Source organism: Bos mutus, chromosome 12, assembly GCF_027580195.1.
Source record: "Bos mutus isolate GX-2022 chromosome 12, NWIPB_WYAK_1.1, whole genome shotgun sequence".
NCBI lineage: Eukaryota > Metazoa > Chordata > Mammalia > Artiodactyla > Bovidae > Bos > Bos mutus.
This window is the reverse complement of record NC_091628.1, coordinates 42186219-42197068: the sequence shown is the minus strand read 5'-3', so window position 1 is coordinate 42197068 and position 10850 is coordinate 42186219. Positions and strand designations below refer to the sequence as shown.

At 35.8% G+C, this 10850-nt stretch overlaps 1 pseudogene; it reads left to right on the top strand.

The window, feature by feature from the left end:
• Nucleotides 1-410: 410 nt before the first annotated feature.
• On the top strand, nt 411-2821 carry LOC102281903 (small ribosomal subunit protein uS11 pseudogene; annotated as a pseudogene).
• The last annotated feature ends 8029 nt before the right edge of the window (nt 2822-10850 follow it).

The window sequence follows — 10850 nt, the reverse complement described above, 5'->3', positions numbered from 1 at the left end:
TGGGGATTCTCCAGACAAGAATAATGGAGTGGGTTGCCATGCCATCCTCCAGGGTATCTTCCCAACCCAGGAATAAAACCCAGGTCTCCACTTTGCAGGCAGACTCTTTACCATCTGAGTCAGCAGGTGACTATTAAACTTATTTTCTTCTTTTTAGTGTGAACTTATTAGAATGCCTGGAAAATAGAATGTACTGAGTAAATATGTCTTTAGTAACTAATATTACATTTAATAAACATTATGTAGAAAATTCTTCTGTGAACTTAATGTTTAATTTTGATAGCTCTGTGGAGCATGATTATTATTATCCTTTTTTTTTTTCTTTTTTAAAACTAATTTATTTTAATTGGAGGCTAATTACCATACAGTATTGTGGTGTTTTTTGTATACCTGGACATGAATCAGCCACAATGGGTAAAACCAACTATTTTCCAAGATGTTAAGTGATTTGTCAAAGGCACAGCATTTGTTAAGTATAAGAAAGCAAAACATTCAGTATTGGACCCGAACTGTATGTTTTCACTAAAACATAAAATTCATACTTGTATTAAACCACCTCCTCTTTGATAATTAAGGGATTCTGGAAATACTGCAAACTGTATTTTCTCTATGTGTGGATTAGTAAATTAACAAAATAAATCTAAAATCCAGATGTCTGACAAACAACAAAGAATGCCAAAAAAAATTCTGAAGAAAAGATGTAGTGTAGATGTACAGAAGAGGAGTCAGAAGATAGAGCAACACTGCAGAATATGAAGATGCTAGAAACAGATCTGTACAGAGAGGTGGCACTGCAAATCACTGAAAAGAGGCTGAATTTTCTTAATAAAGGGAATTGTATGGTGATTGTCACCATGAATACAGTATAGTAAAATCAGATTCCTAAATTCACATATTAATTTATTGTGCATTAACTAAATATGAATATTTTAAATGGAGGAAAATGAGATAGAATTCCTAAGTAGTACATGGAAACACATAGTCACAGAGTGATTTTACTATATTAGATCATCATAATAAATAGCACTTCACAAAATACCATAAAATGTGAAAATTTATTTCTCAGCATAGAAACAGTTGCATGCAATCTATATAACCTTCTTCTAGGGAAGATTTTCTTTTCCCTCAGAATAATAAGAATTACTGAACTTCTTTGAAGATAGTAAAATAAAAACAAAAGAAGAACAATTTTAGGTTACTTACGTTCTGGTAATTGGATTCTAAAAACAATATATAATAAGAAAATTAAGGTCTTGAGAAAAACAATACTAAATGTTCTAAAAGAAGTGGTAAGAATTTATTCTGAGTGGAACCATCCTTGAAGGTTGCAGCCCTAGATTTGTATTGTCACCATTTGTTTGGCCATTTGTTTGGCTAAAAGGAAAAGAACTTCTAGAGTGAGGAAGGAAAGTGTTAGAAGTTTGAGATTCAGTTCAGTTCAGTTCAGTCACTCAGTCATGTCTGACTCTGTGACCCCATGAACTGCAGCACGCCAGGCCTCCCTGTCCATCACCATCTCCCAGAGTTCACTCAAACTCACATCCATAAAGTCGGTGATGCCATCCAGCCATCTCATCCTCTGTCATCCCCTTCTCCTGCCCCCAGTCCTTCCCAGCATCAGAGTCTTTTCCAATGAGTCAACTCTTCGCATGAGGTGGCCAAAGTACTGGAGTTTCAGCTTTGCATCATTCCTTCCAAAGAACACCCAGGGCTGATCTCCTTTAGAATGGACTGCTTGGATCTCCTTGCAGACCAAGGGACGCTCAAGAGTCTTCTCCAACAACATAGTTCAAAAGCATCAATTCTTCGGCACTCAGCCTTCTTCACAATCCAACTCTCACATCCATACATGACCACAGGAAAAACCATAGCCTTGACTAGATGGACCTTTGTTGGCAAAGTAATGTCTCTGCTTTTGAATGTGCTATCTAGGTTGGTCATAACTTTTCTTCCAAGGAGTAAACGTCTTTTAATTTCATGGCTGCAATCATCATCTGCAGTGATTTTGGGGCCCCCAAAAATAAAGTCTGACACTGTTTCCACTGTTTCCCCATCTATTTACCATGAAGTGATGGGACCAGATGCCATGATCTTCATTTTCTGAACATTGAGCTTTAAGCCAACTTTTTCACTCTCCTCTTTCACTTTCACCAACAGGCTTTTTATTTCCTCTTCACTTTTTGCCATGAGGGTGGTGTCATCTGCATATCTGAGGTTATTGATATTTCTCCGGCAATCTTGATTCCAGCTTGTGCTTCTTCCAGCCCAGCGTTTCTCATGATGTACTCTGCATATAAGTTAAATAAGCAAGGTGACAATATACAGCCTCTCTTTCTGGTGTCGGAGTCTGGAGAAGAGGTGCAGAAATTGCATCTCACAAGGGAAAGGAAAGAAGGAAGAACAGGTCATCAGCCTTGGCCCTCAGGTGGCTGAAGGAGAAAATATATTTGGTCTGTGCCACATTTTTGCATCCTTCAACGACACTTTTGTGCATGTCACCAATCTTTCTGGCAAGGAAACCATCTGCCATGTAACTAGTGGGATTAAGGTGAAGGTTGACCGAGATGAGTACTCTCCATATGCTTCCATGTTGGCTACCTAGCATGTAGCCCAGAGATGCAAGGAACTGGGCATCACTGCCCTTCACATCAAACTCCAAGCCACAGGAGGAAATAGGACCAAGACTCCTGGACCAGGGACCCAGTTAGCACTCACAGCCCTTGCCCACTCAGGGATGAAGATTGGGCGCATTGAGGATGTCACCCTCATCCCCTCCAACAGCACCCACAGGAAGGGGGGTTGCTGTGGTCACAGTCTGTGAACAGCACTGCTCAAATTATTGCTTTCTGTTAATAAATTGCTTTGATGTTAAAAAAAAAATGCAAGTGTTGAATACTATTAAAAAAAAAAACTAGAATGCATTTGATGCATTCAGCTTAATTTTCTTCATTTTTAACCAGGATTTGTATTCCTTTTCTCAGATTTAAGATACAGTGTTGGGAGTTTCTTGTGCCTAATGCTCACCCTAACTTTCCCTGTACAGCCTATTGCTATGATTTATCTGGCTGATGATGTTATCCTCCACATCAGGGCCATTTCCTGGAACAATATAGCTGTTCATTGAACGTTTTTACTTAATGAATGAATCTCTAAGGAAAATTATTTCTTACTCTATTTTCCAGGTAAGGTACTCTGTTCTGATTCTTGCAATTCACTTTGGTGTAAAATCTGCAGTGGTCACCATCTCCTATTTTCTGTCTTCCTACTGAGTATAAGTCAACATTCACATCATTCTCTAAGTTTGCTTTTCTCCAAGTCGTTTATTCTCCAGGGTAAATGAATCAGATACAGTAGTTCTACACAGATATTTTAAGTACTACTTTGTGTTATGCTGAAACTCCAGTACTTTGGCCACCTCATGCGAAGAGTTGACTCATTGGAAAAGACTCTGATACTGGGAGGGATTGGGGGCAGGAAGAGAAGGGGACGACAGAGAATGAGATGGCTGGATGGCATCACTGACTCAATGGACGTGAGTTTGAGTGAACTCCAGGAGATGGTGATGGACAGGGAGGCCTGGCGTGCTCCAATTCATGGGGTCGCAAAGAGTCAGACACGACTGAGTGACTGAACTGAACTGAACTTGTGTCATGCAGAACCATCCCTATTCTAAAGAAAAGTCCTTTTCCTGCATCACTTACACATTGGCATAGCTTTTAAGACACTGACTAAATAACCTCTGTTAGTAAGAAATTAAATTAAACTTTTAATTTGGTCTCCTTTTTTCAGACTTATAAAGTCAAGCTTATAGAAGGATAATTCAAAACTATAAGGTTTTTGAGGATGATAAAAAATTTTTGAAACCTACACATATAACTCAATGCCAGCTTTTAAAAATGTGACAGATTTGACAGTTTACATTATTTTAAATCTGTGATAAAACAGTGAATTATAATTATCATGAACTTAATTTAAAAACAAGGAAGAATTCACTGAGAAGAATTAGCATAAATATCAGTGAATAATTATCAAAATCATTTGAAAAAAAATACATTTCGTCATTTAAAGTCAGTGTCCCCCACCCCCACCCCCAGGGCATCCTCCAAAACAATAACCAAACATTAACCAAAAAACAAAACAAAACTAAAAAACCTCACCTCCAGCCACATATTTTGCTTCTGTCTTCATCACCCATGTTTTATTTCTGTTCTTAATACTATTTTCCTGCACCATTATCCCAGAAAATGCCTTTAAAATTATGCTCAAGATTTTGCGGGTGGTATGGGGTGGGAGATGGGAGCGGGGTTCAGGAGGTGGGGACATGTGTGTGTGTGTGTATATATATATATATATATGGCTGATTCATGTTGATGGATTGCAAAAACCAACACAATATTGTAAAGCAATTATCCTCCAATTAAAAAATAAAATTTAAATTAAATTAAAAGCCCTTGTCAAACTCCAAGTAGAGTATGTGAATGAATTCATAAGTTTAAAACTTATAATATCAATAGTAAAGATATTACATTCACATTCCTAGTGTTTGAAGACAGTTTTCCAAAAGTGGCATCAAAAAACATTTCCTACACTACATTCTGTCCTACAGTGTTTCCCCTCTAGATTCAATGAGGGCTCTATTTCTCCAGCCTCATGAGCCTGCATGTGCTCTATGATTGCTCTGATCAATATAATGTGACAGAAAAGATGAGTGAAACTTAACTGGTTTGGAAGATTCCTTTCCCTGCCTCCTAGAAGTTAATTTCCATGTCAGAAGTGCAGATATTCTGAACCACTTTTCTGTTAGAATCTCAAGCCTCATGGAATCTCCCCAGCAAATGAGAAGCCACTGAGGTGTCCAGGAAGCCCCTCGATGCTGATATGTATTTGATGAGGCCATCTTGAAAGTGGGTCAGTCCTCTGGACACTTAGTTGGTTTGGGAGCTTCCAAACCAACCAATTTCTTTGGAAGAACTAAGACACTTAGCTCTTCACATATGACTGCCAAACCCCGACCACATCTCCAGATCCATGGTATATGCAGATTGATGGATACAAAGTTTCAGACTGCCTTTTTAAATTTCACATTATATAATTAACTCACCTAGTTTCTATTCCTTATTTTACATACTAGATGCATAGCTTATTATCCTTATGTCTTGATTTCCTCAATTGTAAAACGGGAAAAGTGGCATAAGAATATTGTAAAAATAAAATCTTGTATATAAAGTCACTTAAAATGTTAATGTGAACATAGTAATTATGAAATAAATGTTAAGTACAGTTTGTTCTTGCAACAAAAATCACCACTTTATCACACTGTGCCAGGTGCTGTGCAACATGCTGCTGATTCTATGTGGGTTGGTATATAGCCTTATTGGGAAATATTAAAATCATAACACAAATATGATATGTTCAAAGGCCTCCTAACCTATGTTGGCTCAATATTCTTACATAATATTGCATGACAATGTCTTTAACTTAGTTTGTCTCTAACAGGTCAAGTGCTTCTGGAGGCACGAAGTTGCCTTTTTCAAACTTTGGATTTTTGAAGATTTTACTGTGTTTTCACATAGTAAATGTGTATTTAATATTTTTGGAGGAATGAGTGAATGGCTGAAGCAATGACAATTTTGAGGCTAACAATAATGTCCAAAATCTATCAGAGTCTCTACTGGTAAGTTTTCAACACAACTGCTGCACAACTGTGCCTTGTATTGAAAACTTCATTTTGGAAACAGGAAAATTGATGCATAGAAATATTAAAATCTAATATCTACAGTTTCAAGACAAGTGAGATAAAAATAGTTAAAATTTTTTTTAATCATAGTTTATTCATTCGGTAAAATGTATGGACTACTGACCATGTTGATTTCTTTTCTTTTATCTTTTATCATTACACCAAATATTGTTTCTGAGTCATCTTGAAACTACATACAGATGTGTTGTTTTTTATATTTAAAATATATTTTCTCTGAAATTTTGACAGCAAGAGCTGCTTAACAGTATATATTTTAAAAGTTCCTAAGTGTTTAGAACATATGTGCACTATAATGACACATAATTAATTTTACTCACAGCTTCTATTTTATATTAAGATAAAAATATAAAGCTAAATCAATGTTTAAAAGATTAGTAAAGCCAACTCAATTATATCATTATCTCAAGTTAAATGTTGACTCTAGGAAGAGGATATGTTTCCTTCCAAGGACTAGCTAGTTTTTGTGGAGTTTGTATTAAAACATTTTAATTTTATGGTATGCATTGTAACATAGTATGTTACAGCAATGAAAATATTTAGTCCAAGCAAGTCTCTAATCAAAAGACTTAAAGCAATCATACCCACAAGTTAATGTGTTTAATTTGCTATGATTATTTACATAAGAACAGTATTCAAAAGATTTATGAGGAGATAGAGGGGACTCTTTGTGTTTATTTCTGATATTAGAACTTGAAACACATTGATCAATGGCATTGAACTATACTGATTTTTAGCATCAGATCTAGTTTTCTAGATTGTACTTTTTCTTCTTAAATATACATCCCAGTTGCCATTTCAATACAACATGCAATATATTCTTAAAAGTGCAAATAATTTAAAATGACACCAAGGTCAGGTAATTTAAAACTCAGTGTTATCCTGCAATATTCATAACATATCTCTTAGGGATTTTTTGTCACCTATAAAAGGCCATGATAATGAATCAAAGGATCTAAGGCCTAGATCTTTAAATTTAAAAATTGCCCCAGATAATTTTCATGGCTTATGAGTTGTAGCAGGTTAAACTTTCTATAGTAATAAAATTACAAATGGCTTAAGTGGTCAAGTGCCATTTCACTGCTACCATATATATGTACTTCAACATGCTTCAGAGCTTCTTATCCATACAAAATACAGCAGTGTTATACATACATACCTCCCTTCAATCTCATGTCCTAAGTGTACAAAAGAAGGCCCTTAAGTTCTTCACTATAAGCCTGCCTCCACAAGATTCCTGCCCAGAGATTATTATCCTAGGGGGAAAAAAAAAAAAAAAAATTCAGTTTGTGCTTAGTTGCTCAATAGTGGCCAACTCTTTGTGGCCCCATGAATTATAGCTTGCCAAGCTCCGCTGTCCATGGGGATTCTCCAGGCAAGAATACTGGAGAGGGTTGCCATGCTCTCCTCCAGGGGATCTTCCTGACCCATGGATCAAACCCAGGTCTCCCTCAATGCAGGCAGATTCTTTACCATCTGAGCCACCAGAAATTATTTTCCCAGAAAGAAAGAAAAAATTCCAATAGGCCTCTTTGAAAAACAAGTTGAAAATATGCATATGCTTTGCCTCTGTTATTTCTGCTGAGGTGTATCCCCAGTAGAACATGGATGTTTATACCAGAAGATGCACACAAACTATGCAAAACAGCATTATTTGTTAAAATGTAAAACTGCACAAACTCAAATAAATATAAAAAATGTAAAAATATAAAAAATGTGACCCATTAATACAATAAAAATAATGAATTATACATATTATACATGGAATGACAGTGTGAAAGTGAAAGTGTTAGTTGCTCAGTCGAGTCTGACTCTCTGCAACCCCATGAACTGTAGCACACCAGACTCCTCTGTCCATGGAATTCTCCAGGCAAGAATACTGGAGTGGGTAGCCATTTCCTTCTCTAGTGGATCTTCCCAACCCCTTAAATGCCATCAGGTAAGCCCATACACAGAATGGCATACGTTAATATTATAAACTGTGTAAGCTGAAAATATTCACACACCAGGGAGTACACAGCATATTTCTATGTGTAATATCCAAAAAATTGAAAGCTACATGATACAATGTCAAAAGATATAAGTAGTTGGAAAATTATACTATTGTATCTGTGCATATTTATGTTAGTGTAATTTTTCACACAAAAAAATATTTTTCTAAAGTCTTTTTTTTTTCCTTTTTTTTTAAACAGAGAAAGATATTAAACGTTCCTGATCATCTCTATTAGTTGTGTGAGTTTTGCTCACTATGGCTATGTTTTATTGAAGATTGCAATAATGCCAGGATAGCCTGAATCAGTTAATGATACAAATCTCAGGTTAAAATAATGAAACAAATATATCATGATCAGGAGTCCACAGGTCAGGTAGATTTCATTGTTTTGTTTACTTGCTAACACATTTTCAATGGCCATTTGAGTATTCTTGGTTCCTATATCCTCTCATCCCTAGTGTCAGTTGAAAAAGGTCCTAGTGGATGGGGCTCACTTTGGTCTCTGTGTACACATTTTCGGAATTGACCACTGCTCCTCAAAATGTGTCAATACTTATCCACACCAAAAGGAGATAAACCAAAACTTCATTCATTTATTGCTTCAGGGTCCATAATATATAGTATAATGACTCAAATGAAAAATAAAATGTATCTGCCTGCACCAGACAATTTGGCAATTAAGATGCCTTTTTTGGAAAATGAAAGGACAAAAAAAAAAAAAAGGAATTATTTACTCAATGTTGTTTTAGTGAAGGTGTGTGTAATAAAAGATGCTACCAAGGCTCACTTTATGAGGGATAGAAATCACAAGGAACACCTAATCTGTCAGTGAATAATGTTTCCTTGGGCAGCTACTTCATTTGTCAGCCTCTGTGTTGAAAATCTGGTAAGTGTTTTTGAATTCTTTTTTTTCCCCCCACGAATGCATCTGACTTGAAACAGATAATCGTCGTCTTGGAAGCTAAAATTCTTTGCAAACTCACTTAAAACTTTTCAGTGATATTTGAATTACTTTAGCAGCTCAAGAGTCAACAAGGCTCCTGTTCGTCAACCTTTGAATTTCGTTGGTAATAGTTAAAACAAAGAATTCCCTGAGATGAAGTGTTGAAACTGAAAGGGATTTGGTGGTGATGGTTTAGTTGTTAAGTTGTGTTCAAGTCTCACAACCCCATGGGCTGTAGCCCACCAGGCTGAGGAGACTGACCTGAAGTGGAATAAAGAGGGGATCCACATCAAAACATACCTTAGCATGAGACATTGTAGCTCAGACAGTTTGGAGAGTTTATATGTAAAAAGGCTGGTCTGTGCAGGGTGTCAAAGCATACTCCAAGTGAAAAGTTACCCATGAGCGAGGACTGTAGTCCCGCACATGTTGTCAGTTCAAGAGAGATGAGGAGGATGGCTGGAGAGAAAATAGTGTAGTAATGACAATAAAAAATTGTTTACAGCTGGGAGGTGTTATGGGCTGATCTGTGTTCCCTCAGTTCACACGTTAAAGTCATAACCCCCAGGATCTCTGAATGTTGTGACAGGATTTTTACCTATAAAACAGACAGAGGGAAAAGACAAATATTGCATGCTCTCACTTACATGTGAAATATAAAATTTTAATCAAAAAACAAATAAAATAAAATGAAAACAGACTCATAGATACAGAAAGGAAGGGAGTGGGGCAGTGGCAAAGTTGGCAAAGGGGATTAAGAGGTTAAAAAGCCTCCAGTTATAAAATAAATAAGTCACAGAGATATACAGCATAAGGAATATGTTCAATGGTATTTTAATAACTTCATGTGGGGACAGATGGCTATTCGATTTATAGTAGTGATCATTTCATAAGATATTTAAGTGCTGAACCACTATGTTGTATATCTGAAAGGAACATATTACAGGCCAACTATACTGAGAAAAAAAAAAAGAATATCTAGAGCAGCCCTTTCTTTAATCTGTGTGTGGTGAATGGCCTTAAAGAAATCCTATCGGTTAGCCTTGGAATATTAAACACCATATTTAACAGTATTTCATTGATCTGGAAGTAGAACTACTAAAATTTATATTTAATATACATAAGTTGCAGTTGCTAGAAGAAACAGGTCTTAAAGGTGGTGATTTATTAAAGATAATTTAGGTCCTTCACTATGAAGTAAAATCCAAGAACCCCTTTACAACTTGAAATAGTAATCAAAGTAAAATTAAAACAAAGTCATCATTGCACATATATAATAGTCAATTAAATAGAATTATATCTAGATATTATCAGAAATATTGATGATTAAATAAAATGAGATAAAGCACTTCACTTTATATAGGACTTCACTTTATATATGATTGGTTTGATGCATGTCTGCAAATAGTTTCACTGTCATAAGATAAAACAACAACAGCAACAACACTACATTTAAAAATTCAATTCTATGCATTCACCATCCCACCACTTGTCTATCCATAGCAGATTTTAAAGAGCTCTTTCAGGGAGTGAATAAATATAAATGCATCTGATTCATCAATTTCCCCCCAAATCAGTTGCAATGTTCATACTAAATTAAAGTAAAATTTTTAAATATGTTAAAAAATGGAGTCCATAAGATATCAAGTTCTGAACTTATAAATATAATACCCATTTAAGGTATTTCAAGTCAAATATTAATAATTTGAAAATGAAATAATTAAAAAATACAAATTAATTATGTTACAAACCTCTGTCCATAGTTCCTCAGACACTCTACCTGATCTAATCCCTTGAAACTATTCATCATCTCCACTATATAATCATAAAGGAGTTGATTTAGGTTATATCTGAATGGCCTAGTGGTTTTCTGACAAAGGTCCGTATAGTCAAAACTGTTTTTTCTAGTAGTACAGTACAGATGTGAAAATTGGACCTTAAAGAAGGCTGAGTGTCAAAGAATTGATGTTTTCAAACTGTGGTTCTTGAGAAGACTTTTTAGAGTCCCTTGGACAGAAAGGAGATCAAACCAGTCAATCCTAAAGAAAATCAACCCTGAAAATTCATTGGAAGGACTGATGCTGAAGCTGAAGATCCAATACCTTGGTCACCTGATGTAGAGAACTGACTCATTGGAAAAGACCCTGATGCTGGGAAAG